Source organism: Eurosta solidaginis, chromosome 4 (assembly GCF_040869045.1).
Source record: "Eurosta solidaginis isolate ZX-2024a chromosome 4, ASM4086904v1, whole genome shotgun sequence".
Classification (NCBI taxonomy): domain Eukaryota; kingdom Metazoa; phylum Arthropoda; class Insecta; order Diptera; family Tephritidae; genus Eurosta; species Eurosta solidaginis.
The window spans coordinates 169,292,000-169,315,577 of NC_090322.1; the positions used below are offsets into that span (position 1 = coordinate 169,292,000).

At 37.4% G+C, this 23,578-nt stretch overlaps 1 protein-coding gene across 1 annotated transcript in view; it reads right to left on the reverse strand.

Annotated features, from left to right (window-relative positions):
- The window catches only part of SPR (Sex peptide receptor), a 597,654-nt gene that overhangs the window by 481,088 nt on the left and 92,988 nt on the right, over positions 1-23,578 (reverse strand). Inside the window, exon 3 of the mRNA XM_067783706.1 lies at positions 1,337-1,444. The gene's annotated coding sequence lies outside the window, so the exon portion shown is untranslated. The remainder of the gene's footprint in view (positions 1-1,336; positions 1,445-23,578) is intronic.

A 23,578-nucleotide genomic window follows, 5' to 3' on the forward strand; every position in this document is an offset into this window, starting at 1 on the left:
GAGTCACCCCTGGCCCACCCTAATGACGATACCTCGAAAAGGCGTCCACCTATAGACCTCATGCCCACTTCCTCTTAAAATGCTCAGTAGCACCTTTCGTTTGATACCCATATCGTACAAACATTCTAGAGTCACCATTGGTCCACCTTTATGGCGATATCTCAAAAAGGCGTCCACCTATGGAACTAAGGATCACTGCTTTTCAAAATATTCATTAACAGCTTTCATTTGATACCCATATCGTACAAACATATTCTAGAGTCACCCCTGGTCCACCTTTATGGCGATATCTCGAAAAGGCGTCCACCTATAGAACTAAGGATTACTCCCTTTTAAAATACTCATTACCATCTTTCATTTGATACCCATATCATACAAACACATTCTAGAGTCACCCCTGGCCCACCCTAATGTCGACATTTCGAAAAGGCGTGCACCTATAGACCTAATGCCCACTCCCTCTTAAAATGCTCAGTAACACCTTTCATTTGATTCCCATATCGTACAACTAGAGACACCCCTGGTCCACCTTTATGGCGATATCTCGAAACGGCGTCCACCTATGGAACTAAGGATCACTGCTTTTCAAAATATTCATTAACAGCTTTCATTTGATACCCATATCGTACAAACATATTCTAGAGTCACCCCTGGTCCACCTTTATGGCGATTTCTCGAAAAGGCGTTCACCTATAGAACTAAAGCCCATTCCCTTTTAAAGTACTCATTATCACCTTTCATTTGATACCCATATCGTACAAACACATTCTAGAGTCAGCCCTGGTCCACCTTTATGGCGATATCCCTAAATGGCGTCCATCCATAGAACTATGGCCTACTCTCTCTTAAAATACTCTTTAATACCTTCCATTTTATACACATGTCATACAACCACATTCCAGGGTTACCCTAGATTCATTTTCCTACATGGTGATTTTCCTTATCTTGTCTCCATAGCTCTCAACTGAGTATGTAATGTTCGGTTACACCCGAACTTAGCCTTCCTTACTTGTTTTATTTTAAATATAAGGGTGTCGGCACATACAACAATCTGCCAGCAGTATTCTGCTAATTGGGATATTTGTGTGTCGTTATTGAAATTTTATTGGTAACCCTCGGGACTATTGGATTAAATTTAACCGACTATGTAGTCATTAAACCGCAAAATATGTTAACTGATAAGTTGAGTTATCGACAATTTTTACGAGCCCTGATATATGTATACAAACTCGATTAGTGTTTTTTGTTTTTTTGTATATGAAATCATGTCGACCTGAACGTTTTTTCTGTAAAATTTTATGATAGAAGAACTTTTGTTATTTAAGGTTGTACTTACATAAGATATCTATTATTGAATCACCAATATATCGAATCATAGTTTTGTCTAGCATATATGTGTATGTAATAGCATCAATCCTGGCATAAAACATTTTAAAGAAGAGAGCTGAAATAACGAGTTAAATTACTTTGAGATACTTGTGTGATAAAAATATTTTTTAGATACAAGCAGACATGCCTACATATGATAATGGCATTTAAAGCTTATATTCAACAATGAAAATGGAATATGTAAACTGGTTTTATCCTCTTTCAAATACGAATTGAACCAAAAGACTAAAGAAATGATTTATATATTAAAAACTAGGGGACCCCGTTGCACTTCGTAGAAACCAACCAAAAAAAGAAATGAAAGATTATAAATTTTTTTTATGAAATGAATGCATTGTATTTCAAAATTATTAATGTCAATCCAAAACATTTGGATATACAATATTTTTAGTTTGCCCATTGGGAGCGAGCACAAGCAAACAATTTGGAGTTCCAACTCTTGAGCAGGCCACGTATAGCTGTCCATGTGAAAAACACGGCTCCTCCAAATTTAATCCGCATATTTGAAACGTTTGTCCTTGTGCCTTATTGATTGACATGACAAATGATAGACGCACTGGGAATTGCAAACGCCTAAATTCAAATGGCATGTCTGTTGGAATCAGTGGAATACGTGGTATGAGTACAATTTCATTTTTCGCTGTTCCGGTCAATATTGTCGCTTCAATTAAATTCGGCATCAATTTTTTACTACTAATCTTATGCCATTGCACAGTTTTGGTGCATTTAAATTCCGCAGTAAAATAATTGATGAGCCAACCTTTAAATTCAAATAATGCGGTGGCATACCAGGTGGTTCCAATGAATTCAAAAATTCAATTGGATAATTCACTGCATCATCTGCATTCATTGCGCTATCAACAGATTTATATGATGTCACTGCACCTGGCAATTTTTCTTGAATCTGATAATTGATTGGATTGACGTGTAAATGTTTTGGTGCCAGTATTGCGCGTTCTCTCAACCAATTGTGATTCCTGTAATTTTGAGCAATATTTGGAAACACACTTTCAATCAACTCTTCTGTTGATTGGAGAATGGTACAGAAATTGTTCGGCAATGTAATCAATCCATTTGTATTATCGACTCGAACTTTTCCATTGCCAATATCTAACAATTGCTTCGAGAACCGATCTGGAGATTGGTCGTTGTGGAATTGAACGCGCATATTTATGTTCAATGTCAATTTTTGCACATGTCGCCACAGAAGAGAAGATTTTAAACATGCGTTGATCTCGATCTATGACGACGTGCGTTTCGTAATTGTTGTACTTGGTTTTGTTGTGAGCGTTCCTCTACACCTTGCGCTCTCCTTTCATTAAATCTATAGGTAGAATTACGCGTACGTCGACCTATAGTTGATCGTCTTGTTGGTGGCATTTTGATGCATATGATGAAATTATGGAAAAACACTTTTTTAACTATGTTTTCTTGCACTGAACACAATTAAAATCACTTTTTAAATTAATAATAGTTGGAGAAATGTAGAGCGTTTTCTACATCTATGTATATGCCAAATCAATAGGCAAACGAAATTTGGTTTTTATATGAATTTATTTTGTCGTAACTCTTTGACGATTACAAATTCAATGATCTTACATGCTAAGAAAAATTCAATTTAGGCAGCCGAATTTATGTTTAGGAATTTTCCATGGAAAAGTCCTGCTATTTAATGTTGGCAAAATAAGCGATGAGTGCGAAGAGTATTGTCACGGATATTAGCATCCCTAAGCTATACCATCACTAAGGCGATGCTAAGCGATGTTCACGTCAATAATCAAATCATGTATACACATATATAAGGCAGCCGAGAGATGTCACACACAGATGCATTTACTTATACGCCTATGTGTGTGCGAGAGACTGTAAACTACAAACTCACATACATCTGAGAGACGCTGAAAAGTAGAAAATTGTAAACAAGTAGAAACTATATGAGAACTATAAACACTCGAAATAGTTGGTAAGTTCTGGAAATAGAAGAGCCTAGATGTATGCAGCGTAAACTATAAAAGCGGCACAAGCGAGTAAAATGTAATTCAGTTTGATTTGAGTTGTCAAGCAGTTGCGATTAAGACGATATCTAGCGAGCAATAGCAGTATAGTAGAGTTTCATTGAGCTATCAATCAGTGTGGTTATTAAGCAAGCTATTCGTTGCACAGTTTGAGTGTATTGTGAAGTACTTTAATAAAGGCCATTTTGCATTATTACAAATTGGAGTTATTTATTCAACAGTTTAGTGATTCGAACTTAGCAGAGGATTGCAAATAAGAGGATTTGCAGCAAATTCGTTACAATTGGTGTCAGAAGAGGAATTGTTGAATAAATTCTAGAGGACAACAAGGACATGGCAAAGTTAAGTGAATTGAAGATCCCGCAACTGAAGAAGGAGTTGGAGAGCCGTGGATTGAATACAAGCGGCGTTAAACTCGAACTTCAAGCACGGCTACGAGAAGCAATGGAAGCAGAAGGAATTGATGTGGAAGAGCATGTCTTTCATCTTGATGGCGACGAGACAACAAAAATTGAAGAGAAGAACGAAACATTCGCAGAAACGGTGTCACAAGCTCTGATTCAGGAAACAGCGTCGCTTCTGTGTAAGCCAGTTTTCAAAGCACGCCGTGTGGAAGTAGAAAGGCCAGAGTGGGTAGATACTATTTTGGAAGCTCTGAAGGGATCACAACAGAAAAATGCCAGAGTTATTAAATGTTTCAAGTGCGGCAACCCAGGTCACATTGCACGTCATTGCGATCTTGGTCCTAATAGTTCCAACAATGTGGGTGGCCGTAAACGCAAAGCTGGCGGAAATGAGCAAGAGCGTGTCGAATGTAAAGAATGGAAACTTGCCCCGGCTATTGAATGTCCCGTGATATCTGTGTCGCAAATTGGAAGGAAATCAAGCAGTCTTACCGTCAGAGGGAATGTGGATGGTAAAGAACGTGTACTGACTGTAGATACGGGCGCATCTCATTCCTTGATCCGATCTGACTTGGTCAACAGGAGAGTAAAACCGTTACCTGGAGCAAAGTTGCGTACGGTCACTGGCGAGTATAACCAAGTTCAGGGAGAAGTGATATGTGAAGTATTGATTGGGAAGGTCATGGTTCTACACAAATTTGTTGTGGCGGAGATTATTGATGAAGTTTTATTGGGAGTGGATTTCTTGGTTGACCATGACATCAAGATCGATATGCAGAGAAGGGTGATGCATTATGAGAACCAAGATGTGCCACTTAACTTTACTTTGGAAAAAGGGTTCAGCAGTAATCGGGTACTGGTGGAAAAGACTCGACGAAGGCCACGAAATTCAAAGGTAAAGGTTGATGGAACAAATGGGCCAAACAAATCAAAACCGAAGGTACCTGTGAGAGAAACACTGGCATTGAAAAGCCCTAACGGACGTACTAAAACGAAGAAAGAATGCAAGGGTGGTTTCAAGCCAAGGCACACTACTGTTGTGAAGCGTCGGAACGATACTGATTATGCAAAGCAAATCCGTCCAGCGCAAGCTCTGCGAAGTAGTTCTTCATTGGCCGAGCAACAGAGTGCGAGGGAACGATCCAGGATAATGAGTAGTAAGATGAAACACAGGTACGACAAGGAAAATAATTCGAAAGGTTTCTTGGCGGGAGATTTGGTACTGTTATACAACCCTCACCGGCGGAAAGGTGTTCCATCCAAATTTCGGTGCAGTTGGGAAGGCCCGTACAAGGTTGTGAAGAAGATCAGTGATATCATCTACCGCATACAAAGCATTGAGAAACCACGGAGTAGAAGAGTGGTACATTTGGCGATGCTAGCAGCGTTTAGATCGAGAGATTTGTCTGATCGGGACGATCAGACTTAGGTGGAGGGCAGTGTCACGGATATTAGCATCCCTAAGCTATACCATCACTAAGGCGATGCTAAGCGATGTTCACGTCAATAATCAAATCATGTATACACATATATAAGGCAGCCGAGAGATGTCACACACAGATGCATTTACTTATACGCCTATGTGTGTGCGAGAGACTGTAAACTACAAACTCACATACATCTGAGAGACGCTGAAAAGTAGAAAATTGTAAACAAGTAGAAACTATATGAGAACTATAAACACTCGAAATAGTTGGTAAGTTCTGGAAATAGAAGAGCCTAGATGTATGCAGCGTAAACTATAAAAGCGGCACAAGCGAGTAAAATGTAATTCAGTTTGATTTGAGTTGTCAAGCAGTTGCGATTAAGACGATATCTAGCGAGCAATAGCAGTATAGTAGAGTTTCATTGAGCTATCAATCAGTGTGGTTATTAAGCAAGCTATTCGTTGCACAGTTTGAGTGTATTGTGAAGTACTTTAATAAAGGCCATTTTGCATTATTACAAATTGGAGTTATTTATTCAACAGTTTAGTGATTCGAACTTAGCAGAGGATTGCAAATAAGAGGATTTGCAGCAAATTCGTTACAGTATATAGGCAAAGTAATATTAGTGCAGGTGAGTGTGCATTACGTTGCTGTAGTGGGAGTGGGAGTGGGAGTGAGTGGGAGTGCCGTGCATTGAGGAATATGCGATAATAGCAAAATGATAAAAAAAAGCGAAGACAGTGACGTTACGTTGTACAACAAAAGCATGAATGCGTGCGATGAGTGGGAGTGTGTGTTTGTATGTATGCAAATTATATTAACTTAACGAAGACATGTTGGAAAGGCAGGCGTGAACAATAGTTACCATCAGAAGAAAGTGATTGATAAACATTTGCATTTGGACAGGTTCATCTGTCTAACATTTGTATGCTGTCAATAAAATTAACTTGTAATAGGTTGGATCGATTTTTTTCGTTAGGTCGGACCGAAATGTACACTTTTTTTTCAAATTTTGAATAAAAAAAAAAACAACATAACACAAGAATGGCTAAACCGATTTGGGATTTCAAAATCAACTTACCATCATCTCTCCTTCCTGTATCTTTCCTAAAAATTTCATGGCAATCTGTCGAGCCGTTCTCGAGTTATGGAGTGACAATCAAAATGTACACTTCTTTTTATATATATAGATAAAACAAAAAACGGAAATAAAGTAAAATGTAAATTATTGATTTGAGTCTGTGTCTTTATAAGGATTTGTGTACATGAATACGTATATACTTTAAAATCCATAGAAAGTCACATCACGTTCTGAGTATTCATTGTAACAATTCTGCGTATTTGTACATACTGATGTATGTAAGTTGGTATATGTTTGCATGAGGATATCTATCGTCAAAGAATTCAATAAAGCTTTGATTTAGCAGTGTATTTGCTCTGTGCACTTCTTTTGTTGATTTTTGAAAAAAGATTTGAAAATATTTTATGTTTAGGACTTTAGCAGACATACAGATTTGGATCAAAAAGTAAGAAATGCAGCATGTTGCTTTGTTCGGAATATTATGCTTTAAATTTGCTATTACAATAAGTTTATAGAGCGGTTTAAAAAATATTTCTTTGTCCATTTGGGGCCGAACGGTATAAACTCAACTGGCTTTTTTTAATCGTCCTAACTAGAGGCAAAGATCTGGAGCACACTTTAGAAACCTTCAATTGAGAACCTTAAGGTCAATAAAGGAATGAAATTTCATCAGTTGCACGATATGTATTATAAAATAAAATAATTTAAAAAAAATGTTTAAGTTAAACGGTTTTATTGAAAACCATACTTACATTAAGTAATAATAATACTAAAAGCAAAAAATAATAAGGTAGGTCCTAGGTACTAGTCATCACACTCCTCATCAATCAAGGGCGTTGATCAGACAATTAAATAAAAGCGTTGGACGCGTAGAGTTTCTAAAAATGTGAGGCGTAGCATAACCTGATTAAGGTTCAGTTGGTCTTACTTATGACTATCAATAGAAATTTGACGCGTCCAACGGTTTTATTTAACTGTCTGATCAACGCCCTAGATTGATGAGGAGTGTGATGACTAGTACCTAGGACCTTCGTAATTATTTTCTAGCTTTTAGTATTATTATTACTTAATGTAAGTATTGTTAAGATTTTTTTAAATTATTTTTTTTTTTTAAGTTTTTAGTCTTTATTTAATTGCCTATTATTTCTCATTCTATTTAGTTCATTTATAAATAAATAAAAACAAATGTAAGGCGCGATAACCTCCGAAGAGATCTAAGGCCGAGCTTCTCTTCCAATTTGCGTCGTGCTCCTGTTGATTTTGCCTACAAATTGGCCGGACGGGACCTACATGTTTTATGCCGACTCCGAACGGCATCTGCATGGTAGATGAGTTTTCAATGAGAGCTTTTCATGGCAGAAATACACCCGGAGCGCTTGCCAAACACTACCGAGGGGCGACCCCGCTTAGAAAAATTTTCTTCTGATTAAAAAACCTTATTTCTAAAATTTTGATGTTGCTTTGCCCGGGGTGTGAACCCAGGGCATAAGGTGTGGTAGGCGGAGCACGCTACCATCACACCACGGTGGCCGCCGTGACTCATTATTACAAGCACTCTTTCCTGACGATTTGTTACAATCTAAGTCCTCAATACATAATCCTTCCAAAGACTTTACTCGACTCAGCCCACATATGCTTGTCCTTCCACGAACTTCAAAGTATTTTGATGTTACTTCTATTTGTTCCAAATATGAGCCATAAATCGATTTCTATTTCCGTATGTAGTATGTGTTCCAAATATGAGCCAGATCGGACCACAAATAAGATATTTTTTAATATCTCGATCCTTGCGCCACCTGGCGGCGATTTGTTTCATATGTCGTTTTCTATTCAGGTATGTATTATGTGTTCCAAATACGAGCCAAATCGGACTACAAATACGATTTTTTGAAATATTTCGATCCATGCGCCACCTATCGGATTTTTTTCTTATTATTGCATTTTCATCGAGTTCTGAACTATATTCCAAGTTTCAAGCTTTTGGCTTATCGGGAAGTTACTTAAATTTTAATTACAAAATCCGTAAACAACGGCTGGCCGCTACGCAGAGTCAAGCTAAATAAAACCGTTTAAAAAAAATAGTGCAGTTTTGTATGTTACTAAGCTCTTGAAGCACGCCTATAAGTATTCCACACAATTGTGATTAATATATTAGTACTTATGTACCTAATGGTGTCTAAAGGAATAGCAACATAAAAGGTAATACTTAGGGACCAATTGCAAAGCGTGCAGCGGGGCTTTAATATGGCTGAGTGGATAACGGCAGCTGCCTTTACACTAGTATGAAGTATGAATGGCGGAGCTTTCGAGTTCAATACTCAGCTCCCGAGAAGCTAACTGATGTAGAAATGAAATTCAGAAATATGTCTTACTAACCATCGCCGTTTGTAAATTTTGTAATATTTCTCTAATATCAATAAAGGAAATCTTAAAATTTTTGTCACAAACAAACAATTAGGTACGATATGCAAGTCATATTTCTATTTACTTGTGCACTGCTGTACATACTACCACCCTGCAAAAATCGCGAGTACTCCATGTATGCATGTATGGAGTACTCGCTATGGACCAAGCGAATGCTCCAAAATTAACCACAATTCATACAAAAATATGGTCCAATTAACATTGCGATGTCCTAGAACTGGACCATATACTCCAGCTCAGCATTACATCCGAGTAATCCATGGAGTAGCCACATGGAATTACTCTCGAATCTACTCCATGGAGTAACTTCGGGGAACTAGTGAAACTGGTTTTATTAGTTTTCAAAAAGATATATACAGTTTTATTTTATTATTAATATTAATTTTGTAATTAATTATTTGATTTTTCTCGCATTGCAACACAGTCCAATCAACATCGTGTAGAGATTACAATCGTTAAAAACGATCAATGATCGGCTTATAATATGTTCGTGACTTGGTCCATTGCTACATTACAGTGGAGTATAATGGTAAGTACTCCACTATAACACAGGTGGACCACATGATGCAACGATTTTTGCAGGGCACATGTGTTTGTAATGTGGTATGTATTAGTGATGGCATGCAGTTTTCTCACAAAAAACGCTATTGTATATATGCAATTCGATTTATTAGCGAACCGATAAGCGCAACATGGCATTACCAACACATTCACGCTCACTCATGTAGACAAAAACTTTTGCGCTTATTTCGACAATTTCTACTATTTTTTCAATCTAACCAAAGCATGCATCATAGTGAATGTAGAAACATGCCACGTCTTATGTGAACATAACTAACCACATATGTACATATTTTACTTATTTTGCTTTAACCTTTTGAACTTTTTTAAGCTGCAACTTTATCTGCTGTTACTTGAGTCCATTTATTTAACTGTAGTTTATATAACATATCAGAGGAACTTACAAAAGGTTATATTGCACCTGGGGAATGCTTAGTAGGGTGGCTCTTTTATTGCACTATTTACATTTTTTTGATGCGTAATGCGCATGGAGGAATGCTGATTGTAAGCATTAGATTTAAATGTAAGCGTAAGTTTTGTAAGAGTTGTGCCATATGGGGGATACATGCAGATTGTAAATTCAGGCGTAGTTACACACTATTGGTATAGGTACCGTATAAAGTACTAGAGACACTGCACTGTAACGTAATTTCGGAGCAAGTTACGTGGTAAGGTTGATATGAGCGAAATCACACAGCAACTCAAGAAAAACATGTCACCTACATTTATATCTCATAAAAGTTTCTGAGAATACACAATTTTTGTGCATGGAAGTGCCCGAAAAGGTGTATGCACCGCCGTTGTGTTGGAAATAAAAAGCAAGTTTTGCGCAAATGCGTGAAAGAAAAAACTTAAATAATTAATTTAATTTAATTATATTAAATTTAATTTAATTAAACTCAAAAAATAAAATCAAATAAAATACTATAAAATCAGATAAAAAAATAAATTAAATAAATTAAAATATCGAAAAGTTTTGGATTTCGGCGGCCGTCATGGTGTGATGATAGCGTGCTCCGCCTACCACACCGAAGATCCTGGGTTCACGCCCCGGGCAAAGCAACATCAAAATTTTAGAAGCAAGTTTTTTTATTTAGAAGAAAGTTTTTCTAAGCGAGATCGCCCCTCGGCAGTGTTGGGAGAGCACTCCGAGTGTATTTCTGCCATGAAAAGATCTCAGTGAATACTTATCTGCCTTGCAGATGCCGTTCGCTGTGCTGTCGACATAAAACAAGTAGGTCCCGTCCAGCCAATTTGTAGGAAAAATTAAAAGGAGCACGATGCAAATTGGAACAGAAGCTCGGCTTAAAATCTCTTCGGAGATTATTGAGCCTTACATTTATTTTTTTTATCAGATTGTTACCAATTTCTTGACGGAGTGTTATAGAAAACTTATCTATTTGCTATCAAAAAGTTATCGATCTATATATATAAAAATCAAATTATGTGCGTGTGTGTGTGTATGTATGTGTTCCCTATGCAAACGTATTTTCCACACTCCAATCATCATCAAATTTTGGCTATAGGTTCCATCGGTCAAGACGAAGGATTTTCATATTTCAGAACTAAGAATTTTGAATAAAATTTATTTTATTTTTTTTTCAATTTTACGTGCGCCACTGGGTGGTGCTACAAATTTTGTATGTCAGCAAAAGTTACTCATACGCAATGTACGTTCTTAAGTGCAGACCTCTTGTTTGGTCATAGCATTGAATTCACAAAAAGTTAAAGCGATTACATTGAGTAATATAAAAGTTTTTATTTAAGCATTCCATCGTAAAAATAGCTGTCTATATGAGATGAAATTGTGCAGCTAAAATATTTTGATTCAGTTATGAGATTTTGAGTATGTGTGTGACAAAATAAAATTTCAAAAATAAAGCAAAGAATGATAAATTAGAGGAACGAGCGATCTAAGAAAAAAGAAGAAGAGAGGTAGAGGGTGTAAAAAAAGAAGAGGGAGAGATTAGGAAATTATAAAAGGTAAGAATGAGAAACATTGGGAGATACATTTTGAAGAAGATCAATAAAATCTTATATACTGATTGCTTGATTTTGAGTAACGGGAAGGAATGCGTTAAAATACACCTTCTTATTTAGATTAGTATCTGCTCAACTCGAGAAACGCCGGGTACCCTATAAGGATATTATGAAAACGATATCAATTTGTTTTAGGAAACTTATTGTTTTGCCATCGGAGTGTTACCAATTTTTTGTTCGCATGTTAAGGGAAAGTTATTGATTTTATTATCAAAAACGTATTATAGAAGAGTTATCGGTTTCTTATCGGAGTGTTACCAGTTTGCTATCGGCATGTTGTCGATTTGTTAACGACGACTCATCGGCTTGTTCTGATGAAGTTGCTATAAAACTTGAATATAAAATCGATGACAAATGTGTAACCCTTCTATGACAAGTCGATAAGAAACCAATAAGAAGCCGATTGCAAACCGATAAGTCGAACATTATTTTTCGCCTTTTATGAGCTATCATTTAGTTTTTTCGAGGAGAGGGAGAAGGAGGAGGGAGAGGAGAGGGAGAGAGGAGGTAGAGGGATAGGGAGAGAATAGGAATAGCCATAGAAAAACAATAGATCTAGGAATAAAAATAAGAATACGACTAGGAATAGGAATAGGAATAGTAATAGGAATAGTAATAGGAATAGGAATAGGAATAGGAATAGGAATAAGAATAGGAATAGGATTAGGAATAGGAATAGGAATAGAAATAGGAATAGTAATAGGAATAGGAATGGGAATGGGAATAGTAATAGGAATGGGAATAGTAATAGGAATAGGAATAGGATTAGGAATAGAAATGGGAATATGAATGGGAATAGGAACCGAGGAACAGGAATAGGAATATGAAAAGGTTTGGGTAATAGGAATAGGAAAAGGTTTAGGAAATAGGAATAGGATAAGTAATGGTAGTAGGAATAGGGTTGGGAATAGGAATAGGAACAGGAATGGGAATAGGAATAGGATTAGGAATAGGAATAGTAATAGGAATAGGTATAGATTAGGAATAGGAATAGCAGTAGGAATAGGAAAAGAAATAGGAATATAATTATGAATGCGAATAAGAATAGGAATTTGAATGGGAATTGGAAAGAGGTTTGGAATAGAAAAGGGAACGGAAATAGATTTAACTGGGCGGCCGTGAAGACCTCATAAAAACTGAATGGGTCAATAGTGTAGAATAGGAATAGGAACTGAAATAGAAAAAGGAATAGGAGTAAGAATAGGGACAGAATTAGGAATAGGAAAAAGAATAGGAACAGGAAAAGGAATAGATATAGGAGTAATAAAAGGTGTAGGAAAAAGAATAGCAATAGGAATAGAAATAGGAATAGAAATGGAAATAGCAGAAGAAAGCGCAAACGAAATAGAAGTATTTCAATGAAGCAGCCATATGACGCCTTGACCTCCACTATCAATTTGCTGCTTTTTCATGTAAGTAACTCGGCGAGCTCCAAGCATTGTTTTGGAGGGCCAATGGGCAGAGTGAGATGCCTGTAGGGCTCAACGGTGTAAAAATTCGTTAACCATAGCAGAGTGTATTTTACAACCGAATATGGAATATGATTAGAGGTCCCACCTTGAGTTGGGAAAACATATGCAGCAATTGGCGTAGTTAACGTAAGCTAGAGTGACGTAACATGCTACGCAAAGGTCGATTCATATGTTTACGCTTAATGAGCTATTGTAACAAGAGTTTAAAATATGTCACATCTATCACTGAGCAAGTTTAATAGTTTCGATGGTTCAGATTCTTGGGCTAAGAATGGAACAACTTAAAAACCCTTATTCTCTCACTCACCTGCTTTGCATATCATATTATCAGAAGTAACACTGCACTTGTTTGCGTTTTCCAATAAATTTAGTCTTTAGCATGTTTACATATAAATTGATGCACCAACCATGTAAATGGGCGATTTTGGTGCATTTAACATTTCAACTTCACTGTTTTTATGTAATAAATTTTCACAAGTTTCTCCATTCTACGTTCCATACTTCGATAGAATGCCTGAAGCAAATATTGAATGTGCAAAATAAATATTTTACATGAGAGACACACAAACATATGCGTTGACATATATGTATGGAGAATGTATGCAGAAATTGTTCTTACTTAAAACAGATAAAAAGTTCATTTAATTACACTTTTCAAAGAAAATATAACACAAAGAGATAATGATATATCTGCGAAATTCTCGAAAAGCTGGTTTTTGGATTAATGTTGAAAGAATAAATGAAGAAGATTTTTAGTATCCCGAGAAGATATTAGCCCGACATTACTTTGAAATTCCGACGGACACGATCTAGACAAATTTTCCGTAATAACAGAACATACATAGTTCGAAGGGGTGAAAATTAAAGCAAATTTTTAAAATGATCATATTTATTGGAGATTTCGTTGTGTCAAGACTGTAGGCAGGCGATGTGTCTGGAATAAGTATATCGGTATTCTGTAGTTCGGTATTGTGTAAGCCGGGACTATGCTGTATACCTGTATTTGCATATTTATGGTTATTTGCAAAAGAAAAGTTGTTCTGCATGACATTTTACTAATCTTTCTGTAGTTTATCAATGGAATCTATCAAAAAGCACACAAAGGATAAATATATATCACTTGACCTTTACCCGGAATTAAATTTACAACTGATATATGTATATCAAGTGATATATATTTATCCTTTGTCATTACTCACACCGCTATTTTGCCAATAGTGCTAGCAGTACTTCATGAATCGGATCAGAGTGGAGAGGTTGCTTTTCATTGTTATTACTACATTGGCTTTAATAGAGATATCGGGTCCCTTAACATCACAAGTTTTATGTTGTTGTTGTTGTAGCAGTTTACACTGAAAGTACAGTCCTTAGTCGGGAAAAATCCCGAGTCCCTCTGGTACATAGAACCGGCTGCCTTGGGAAGCGTCACCAGTTTTATCGTCATATAATGTCAAGAAATACACTATGTTGTTTTGTGCATTCGGGCATGAAAAAATACCAATGAATGCTGTCATCGAAGACTAAAGACCTTCCTCCAGTTTTGTAATCGTCGCTCATCACAAGGATTACTTAGGGTTTTTTTGAGAATGGCGTTATATATTTTTCCTTTGATAATCCTTTTTGGTCGTTTTTCCACTCTAGCCTTCTTAGCAGCGCTAGTATGTCTATGGTCACTGTTCTCGTTATTATCTGGACATCTGGGGTTGTTACGATTCAATAAGAGGAAAAGACTGTCAATGCTCTTTGCAAGGCAATAGCAGTTACCAATTTAATTCTGCTTTCTATCAATGCTTCGCATAGTGGGGGCCCTGGAAACATCCCGGGAGGCTGCACTGTATCCCCATCTGCACATCCCCACTGAAGATGGTGGCGAAGAACATAGCGTTAACAAACAGTAACGAGTCTCACTGCCTCGGGGGAGCTTGAGCATATACCATACGGCCATAGTAGCATCATCAAATATTGGACGAACATACTACCTGATCCTCGGTGGGGCTCTTAGAGCAACTATAGAAGTAGAAGATTGGTGCAAGGGCACCTGTGATTCCGACGCAAGTTTGCCTTGCATTATAGAGGTAGGATCTGTATTATAGAGTGCTGATCGGGAAACAAATAGATCATACAAACCGCTTGACTTGTAGTTTTAGACGTGTATTACACGTCAAGCAGCTTGTATCATCTGCTACAATAACAACAACAACAACAGGCTGCTTTGTAGTCAACCAGCAATTGAGGCAAGCAGCAATTAAGAAATGATCGGGATATGGAGAAGTTTACATCCATATTGCGTATGGGAGTGGAAAAGCGGATGAGCTAGCTAAAAAAGGCGCATTAAAAGAATTCGACTGTTGAACACGATAGACTAAGCAGGAAAGGCGTAGAAAAAAGCGCGTGCTGCAAAGTGTCGAAGATCATATGCAGGTCCTACTATCCTAGACTAACAAAGTTACTCTTTTCATTGAAAAGACTGTAGGATCATCACACCAGCTATTAGGAGTGATACAGCTATCAGATCTATAAGGGGCAAGTAGCACAGGTTCTAGAAAGCTTGTCGTATTTGCCGGAGTGATTTTATAATTTAGCTTCTGGTTTTTGATGGAGTTTTCCAATGGGTAGTTCTGGTAAAACTATGGACACATTCAGTAATTGTGCGGTCTTCAGGGACCGGCCAGTGCAGCTTGGCCTAACCAGGCTTTCGCTGATGTATGCTATCAGTGAATGTGATTAGATACCTTCTTTGAAACATGTTGAATTTATGGGCAGTATTTCAATCATTAAGGTACATTTACACCCAAATAGTTAATTAGCTTGTTTGAGGCTTCCTACCGTAGAAGGCTTCGAAACCAATATCTTTTGCTTCTTTGTAAGTGTTTATCACTTTCATTGGAGCTTAACCGGCAAGTCGGTTTTGACAGCTTCTCAGGTAAACATGCCCCTTCTCATTGCATGACACATCCTTCGTGTGGTGCCGAATTTGGGTTTTAATATTAATGATTTCCGGAGCGGAGTCTTCTATCCTTTCGAAAAATATGACCTAGCCAGCGCAGCTTTTTGGAATATTATTTGTGGAACTATATTTATAACTGCGAGATGGCCTAGAAGGTTCCATGTGGTAATATTAAATAGCTCCCGAAATGGTCGGGCTAGTACCCTAACGGTAAAGAACCATCATCATCGATAACACTACCCAAAACCATCGGGAGTGTCTATATCGCTACAACAACAACAAGAACAATGTAGAGGCATCGCTCATCGGTCATATTGTACAAAATTGATGTATGTTCCTTATCAACACTTCGTCTCCGTTTTTTTCGGCAAACCGTTGCTTCAGTAGACTGGAGCTGTGTCTGCCGTCGCTGAAGATGTGATTAATTAAGTTAAACGTTTCTTTATCAGGCAGAAACTTTTCTCAAGTTGGCTATGTTCATACACCTATTCTAGTTTATCATAGAAGGAATTTTTATCGGCGAGGTCTATCTCTCGATGTAAACGTTATGGTGAAGAACCTATTCTTGGTTGCGAAACCTCCTTTTTATTGTAAGAGATTTTAATGTGCCTTCTCGGAAACTCAGCGCACAAAAAAGCTGCATGTTTGTATGGTGTGCCTCTTGATCCAAAACAGACTTCCCCTTGCATGCACAGATTTACTTGAGCAAGTGTTACAAACTACAGTGAACCCGTGAGCTGAGTCTATTATAGTGTATTTCTGTTTTTATACTCGTAACTGCTATTGGTGAGGTGTGTTCTAAACCATCGAAAAAAAATTATGAATCTGGTAAATTGGACTCATGTGCACGCGTCAGGACAAAGTCCAAAGGTCAGGTTAAGATTAACATACCGCTGCTTCCATAGTCAAAAACCCATATAAATTGCTGCCTCGAGGTCTGATAATTCTTCCTAACACGAGTAAAGCTTTAGCACTCTCCCTCCAGAATCTCTGCCGCTTTTGCCATGACTACAATGCGCGCCTGAAAGACATTGTAGTGTCATTGCAGTCTGTAGGATCTACTTATATCTGGATCGGCACAGTATGTCACAAACCCTACCAATTTCGTTTATTTTGATCCATCGCTATATATGCGTGTATAGTATCTACTGACATTTCAGCACACTTTCGCCACCCCTCCACTTTCGAGTACCTTCATGATCACTTTCGGAGTCCAGGCACAATACTATGTAGCCGGTTCACCCTGGCCATATAATCTGCCTTCGAGCTTCCACGAGGCATAAAGCAATGTATTTACGTCTTAGTCTTTACATCGAAACTTCCGTCGCACAATCAAGAGTTTGCAGCGTCTCTAGCATTTATGTATGTAAACGAAGATGTAAAAATGCGATTCTAATACTTCAGCAAGATAATGTACAAAGAAAGAAGTAGGCAACCGTTCGAACACAAGCAAAATTACGAAGGAAAAAACTCAATTAGGTAATCAAAGTAGCTATTTGTGTATAAACATAATTTGAACAAGAGCTCTATTTTTAAGGCAAATGCACGTATATCTACTTAAGTATTGAATGCTACGGGCGAGTGAAAGAATTTTTCATAGAATTAACGTTTTCCATTAAGGTCCATCTTAATGTAGTTCTTACTTACTTAAGTTTTTTTTTATTTTGGAGGTTTCTTGCAGCTGGCTAGCTCTGATTTACATCAACTCTCTGCGGTCGGATTCTGTTCCCAAGTCTTGGAAATTGGTCAAAGTTCCCTTCAAGTCAAAGGTGGCGAAAAGCTCTCACGCTTCTCCCAAAGACTTGAGACCAATCAGCTTAGTCTCATTTATTTTACAAATGCTGGAACGCCTGATTGATTTTTACCTAAGGAGCGGGATTCTTAGAGCATGGTTTTTGACGTTTCAACACGTTTATTGCAAGGGCAGATCTATGGAAACAGCTCATCATTCAAGTGGTATAGGTGTCTCTCCAGAGCAAAGAAATTGTGCTAAATGCGTTTCTTGACATTTAAGAGGCCTTTATCCATTCGCTACCAGCGGTCTTCTCAACACTGCAAGTTGAATCCACTGTGGTAGAATTCAAACTGTTTAATGCAGAACTATAGCGGCGGAGTGGAGAGGAACGACGGGGCAGAAAAAAGGGCGCGCCACAAGGGGCTTCTTTTTCCCCTGCTTTGGGTCGTGGCGTTAAACGACCTGCTTGAAGGTCGCAAGGATAGGAGCTGCCAAGTGGTGGCATACGGCAATTATTGTCGGGTGTAAATTTCTGAATTCACTGAGGGACGTTTAACAGAGTTACCTGGGTGTCGTGACCAGATGGCCCGAATCATGCAGATTAGCTTAGTATTCCAGCAGAACGGAGCTCGTTTTTTACAGGGAGGTACAAGATTATTGAATATAGACCATCCGAGGAATGTGAAGGGTTGCTTGACCACACTTTTAATGGCATCAAACTACGTTTTGATAAACATTTTCTGGGTTTCAGGGATGTCTCTGGCGACTCTCAGACTCGTATCTTAGCCCGGAATGCACTGAAGAACTGAACTACAACTGAAGACTTTAGTATTCCGCTTACTACTTGCTCTTTGTTGGTGGACAGCTGGACATTGCTGCGCTGACCGCAACTCTTACCGTGTGTAGAGGTCTTTTTGGCTCTTTGCGGACTCCAAGCGCTCAACTGAGCGACTAGGGTTTAACAAAAAATTCGAATGTTGTACGAAAATAAGGAGACAATTTTCAAAGGTTACACTGTGAACCACCAGTTTTAGAGGCATCTCTAGGAACTAAGTGTTCAACTGTTCTTTTCGGCCTTGTATGAATATAACTGCGACAAAAGTTGAAAGTTTGCAGCCGGAACCAATGAACCAATCACTCAATATATGCAGGAAAATATAGCAATCAATATAGATAATTTAAGTCAGTTTTCAAAGATAGTTGAGGACCACTAAATTGGATTTTGAGAGTACGCTGGCCTACAGTAACTACTCTAACCCCGGTGTTGAAAGAGTTGGCAGTTCATGAAGGGTTGTATGCCAACTTACAAGGCTGTTGTTGTTGTGTTAACAGTCCTTTATGATCAATCCGCAAGTTGGTGTGTCAAAAGTCGTGGAGTGTTTTGTGCTTTCAAGTCACCAGTTTATCACCCAGCGTGTCAAGAGGCGTTTTCCTTATATAATTTCAGTCTTAATCACGTGACCACATTGTTATCTTCTGACTGCCACTCTCACTACCACTCCAAATCTCACTCCCACTCCACCGCCACTCATATATGGACCCTCTATAAAAAATGGTTGATACCTTGTTTAAATAATTGCGGAAATAAACCGAATCACCTATTTTTCTCAAAATGTTTATTCCTAAACCATCCTTGTACCATGCCTAACGAACAAAACGAACTAAAATTATCGAAATCAGTCGAGACGTTTTTGAGTTTTAGTAAGACTAACGAACAGCAATTCATTTTTATATATCTAAGTGCATACTATATAGATACGATTTGAAAGTTTAAAATCGGATTTAAATGTTTCTCTTTCCGGTTGAGAATTAATGTCATTGATTTAAATTCAATTTCAAAAGAGAAATAATGTCAATTGACGTTAATTCCATGTCTACAAATTGGCGAATTGGGATGCCTTCTCCGACGGTATCTGCGAGATAAATTAGTTTTCGCTTAGAAGTTTTCTAAAAATATTTTAATGCTGATTCTCCAAAAATTGAGCCCAGGACCATCAATATGGTAGGCGATCTAGCTACCTTCATACCATGGCAATCGATTCCGATTCCTGAGAATTCAAGGCGTTAGGGAGTGCAACACGTTCAAGGGATTGCCAGTGCGATTTATAGCTTCTCGAACGCAATTGTCTACCTCATCTACCCGGCCAATCCGTTTTATCTATCGGGCAAGGCTCTTGCGACCCTAAGTTCCACACGGACTAGATTACCTAGTAGGTTCAACATTCTCTTTTCCGGAGTGACCGATGTATCAATATCCGGCAAGAAAAAGAAGATTTCGATTTCTACTTCTATGAACTAAATTCGAAAAATTCTATTCCATATTTGGTGTAGCTGAAGCTCTTATGAGTTGTACCAAACGCCCACATGATAACTGTGTTTACATTTTCTGCTGAATACCATATATATTTTATTGCCGCTTTTATTGAAACGTCACTTCTACAAAGGCTTCACAGCTCACCACGTGGCCTATAAATTTATAAAACCAAACATTTAGTTTCTCTAACAACAACTTTTAGCAATAAAACTATCTGCAAAAAATGCTTCGGTGACACATTTTTTTATACTCAGCGTGCTTTTCGCACAGATTATATTAACTTTGGTAATATAACGGTTGATCGTAAAGGCATAAACGAATCTAGATAAATATATACTTCCATATATCAAAATGCTCAGGATGAAGAAAGAAATTGATTTAACCATGTCAGTCCGTCCGTCTGTACGTCCGTCTGTCTATGCACACGATAACTTGAGTAAATATTGAGATATCTTATTGAAGTTTGGTATATGGGCTCCTTGACATTCATTCCATCGCTATTTGAAATGAACTTTGACAAACACAAACACCTGATTATGAAGTAAATCATATATCTAGAATTTTGAAACTTGATGTATAGACTGACATAGACTCTTGATAAAAATGTGAAATATAATTTTAAAATGGGCGTGACACCGTCCACTTGTGATAAAATGAATTTTACAAATATTGTTAATCATAAATCAAAAACCGTTTTACCTATCATAACAAAATTCAATAGAGGCCTTTCCTAAAAAGAATGTTTCGAAGAAAAATTTACAAAATCAGTTAAGGACCACGCCCACTTTATATAAAAGATTCTTATGAGAGTCGTGGGCGCTATATCTTTGCAAAATGCGCTTTATATAGTATTTCTTTTCCCAACTGTGAAAAGGTAAAAATTTTAAATTTTGGAAATGGGCGTGGCACCGCATGACTAAGCAATTTTCTATGTTTCGGGAGACATAACTCGAAGAAATTTAACGAATAATAATAAGATTGGATATTTTTCTTATAGCAGGAAATATTTCTAGTAAATATGGACGAGATCGGTTAAATACCACCCACTTTTATAAAAAAGATATTTAAAAGGGTCTTAGACTAGAATAGTAAGCTATATCTTAGCGAAAAATAGTTTTGTAGCAATGATATTTCACTTACCAAATTTTATTGTAAGAGGAAATTGGGAGACATTTATTTTAAAGGGCTGTGTCACGCCCCTCTTCCGATCAAGGATGACACAATATTTGTAGAGCCTCAAAAAAGTATATATCCCTCATAACAAAATTCGAAAAGATATTTATCTGATATGAACTGTACAACTGAAACTCACGCTGAATATATAATGCTCGGTTACACCCGAACATAGAGACCCTTACTTGTTTTATTTTACTTCTGTCGGATAATTGCTTTTCAAAGCCTGCAACAAAATTTTTTGGGGATATGGAAAAACAACAACCAAATTCATTGCTAACAAAATCGGTTAGCCTATCCATTGATATTTGTAACCAAACAACTACGTAGATGTCTACATATGAACATACAAGCTTTGTATACGCCGTAGTTTGACAATTCAATACTACAAGTATTTTGGAAACATTTCGGATTTAGTTAGTGGTGATATGTTTTAAAAGTGTGTAGTCTCAAATAAGTAAAGGTAGTTTCATGCGCCTCTAATGGCCTTAACGGTAGCTAGGCCCAAATGCTTCTTGGGTACATTCGACGCCATATTGAACCATGGCGGAACCAGGAACAGGTGACGACCGGAAATCTGCTGATTGGTAATTTTTTCATATTGTGGGGAATGTTCACATCACTGAGCTGTTAGTAACTAACCACGCAACAACAAAAACATGAAGCAGCCACTCTTATATGCGAGTCCACATTAAAGCTACCAACACTTATGTACAAGGCGACGAAGAGATATCTCTCACACACACATGTAGCCGAAGTAGTTACTCACCCATACACACGCATATGGCTATAAACTACAAATATACACGTATATAGCTCGTAACCAAGCATGAGCTACACGAGTTCTAGAAGGTGAAACGTCTAGATTTTGGAGAAATATGCGGACGAGACACAGAGAGTATAAAAGCAGCGCATGCAGAGTATTAACGAATAAGTTTGATGTAAACACGCTATTAGTTCCGAAGTGCAGTATCGTTTTGCAGTATAATTGTACTACTCCCAAAGTAGTATAATAAAGACCATTTTGCAACACAGAATATTGGAGTTATTTATTCGACAGTTCAGCGATTCGAACGTTAGCAGAAGGTTTCAAATAAGCGGAATTCCACAAAATTCGGTACAATATTATTTGACACTTTAGCTTCGTATGTGCGCAGTACGATTTTGACATTAGTCAATCGATTTACAAAAATAAAGTAGATTACATTTTTTTATGTTTGTATGTATGTCACCGTGCTGCCATATTGTATGGTTCCGCCATGTTTTGAAAGAACGCAAATAAGTTAATGATAGTTTAACCCTGCCAGATTGACAACTTACGGGGAACTAAAACCTTTTCATATAGATTTCTTTTAAAGCAATCTTATGCATTTCTGTAACATCGCCACAATCACGCAAGATGTTGCGTTTGTAAATATGAAGGAACTTCAGACTTGGCAATTGAAGTTTATTTAGCCTTGCGAATCATTGCTATATATACAAGAAATATACTTTCTAACATATTTTGTGTCCTACAGTATTCTTTTGTGTCTAATAGATGAATGTTAAATTGCAGTTTTTAACAGTGAAATATGTTAGAAAAGTTAGTGGGAAAAATAATTTCACTTGCAAAGTGTGAAAGCACCCTTAACCAAAGCAAATGTCAAGTTCTCCTTCTTATGCTTTGGTTACAATAAAAGTTGAAAGTTGACTACTTTTTCATGTCAGATGGTGTCAGTGTTACTTAATCTGCCGTTCTCCATAAAAATACGTCCAATGTACTTGTAATGCATAAGATTGAGTTAAAAGCATCTATATGAAAAACTGTTTATGTGACGGGGCTTTTAGTTAAAGTTGACTGAGTTTAATTTGTACTGAAAACCCAGGCTTTGTTTGTATGTATGTATGTCACCTTGCTGTCACCTGGATATTTTATATATGCAGAATGGTATGTACATTTCATTTGCTCGTTCACAATAGGGCTTTTTTTTGTGGACTGTTCTTAAGCAATTTCATTTCAAACCGCTTAGCCAACTTAACTAGCTTGTATGAGTTTTAAGCGGGGATTACCTTTATTGCTTTAAATGTATGAAAACATTTATTTGAAGCAATTTTTAATTTTATAATTTATTTAATTATTTGGGAAAATTTTAAACAACGTGACATCAGGACGGACAAGGCGACAGCTGTTTCGATTATACGCTGTAAAGCTTTTCAAAGCCTTTTCTCCCGGGGGTGGGATTTGAACCCAAACTCCTACGATGGTTGAAGTGTTACAAACGCATTCAGCCACGTCATGCCTTAGTTGTTGTAAACCATATCCCAATTGCCTTCTTTGCATATTTTTCTTTAGTCACAGTCCATACCTCGTATGGCATCATGTGGTAAAGCTATGCGTTGGTATACACTCGAGTATAAACTCCAATTAAATTTGACAAGAGTTATACCCTGCTACTTCGACCGCTTAAGCTGGTTAGGTCACATAGACTGATTGTGTCCATAGTGTTACCAGACTTTTTTTGACAACCAAACGGAAGAACCCCAATTAGGTGTCAGGACATAAGTTATAGAATAACTCCGCCCTCGTGGAAATACTAGCAATTTTCTAGGACTCAGC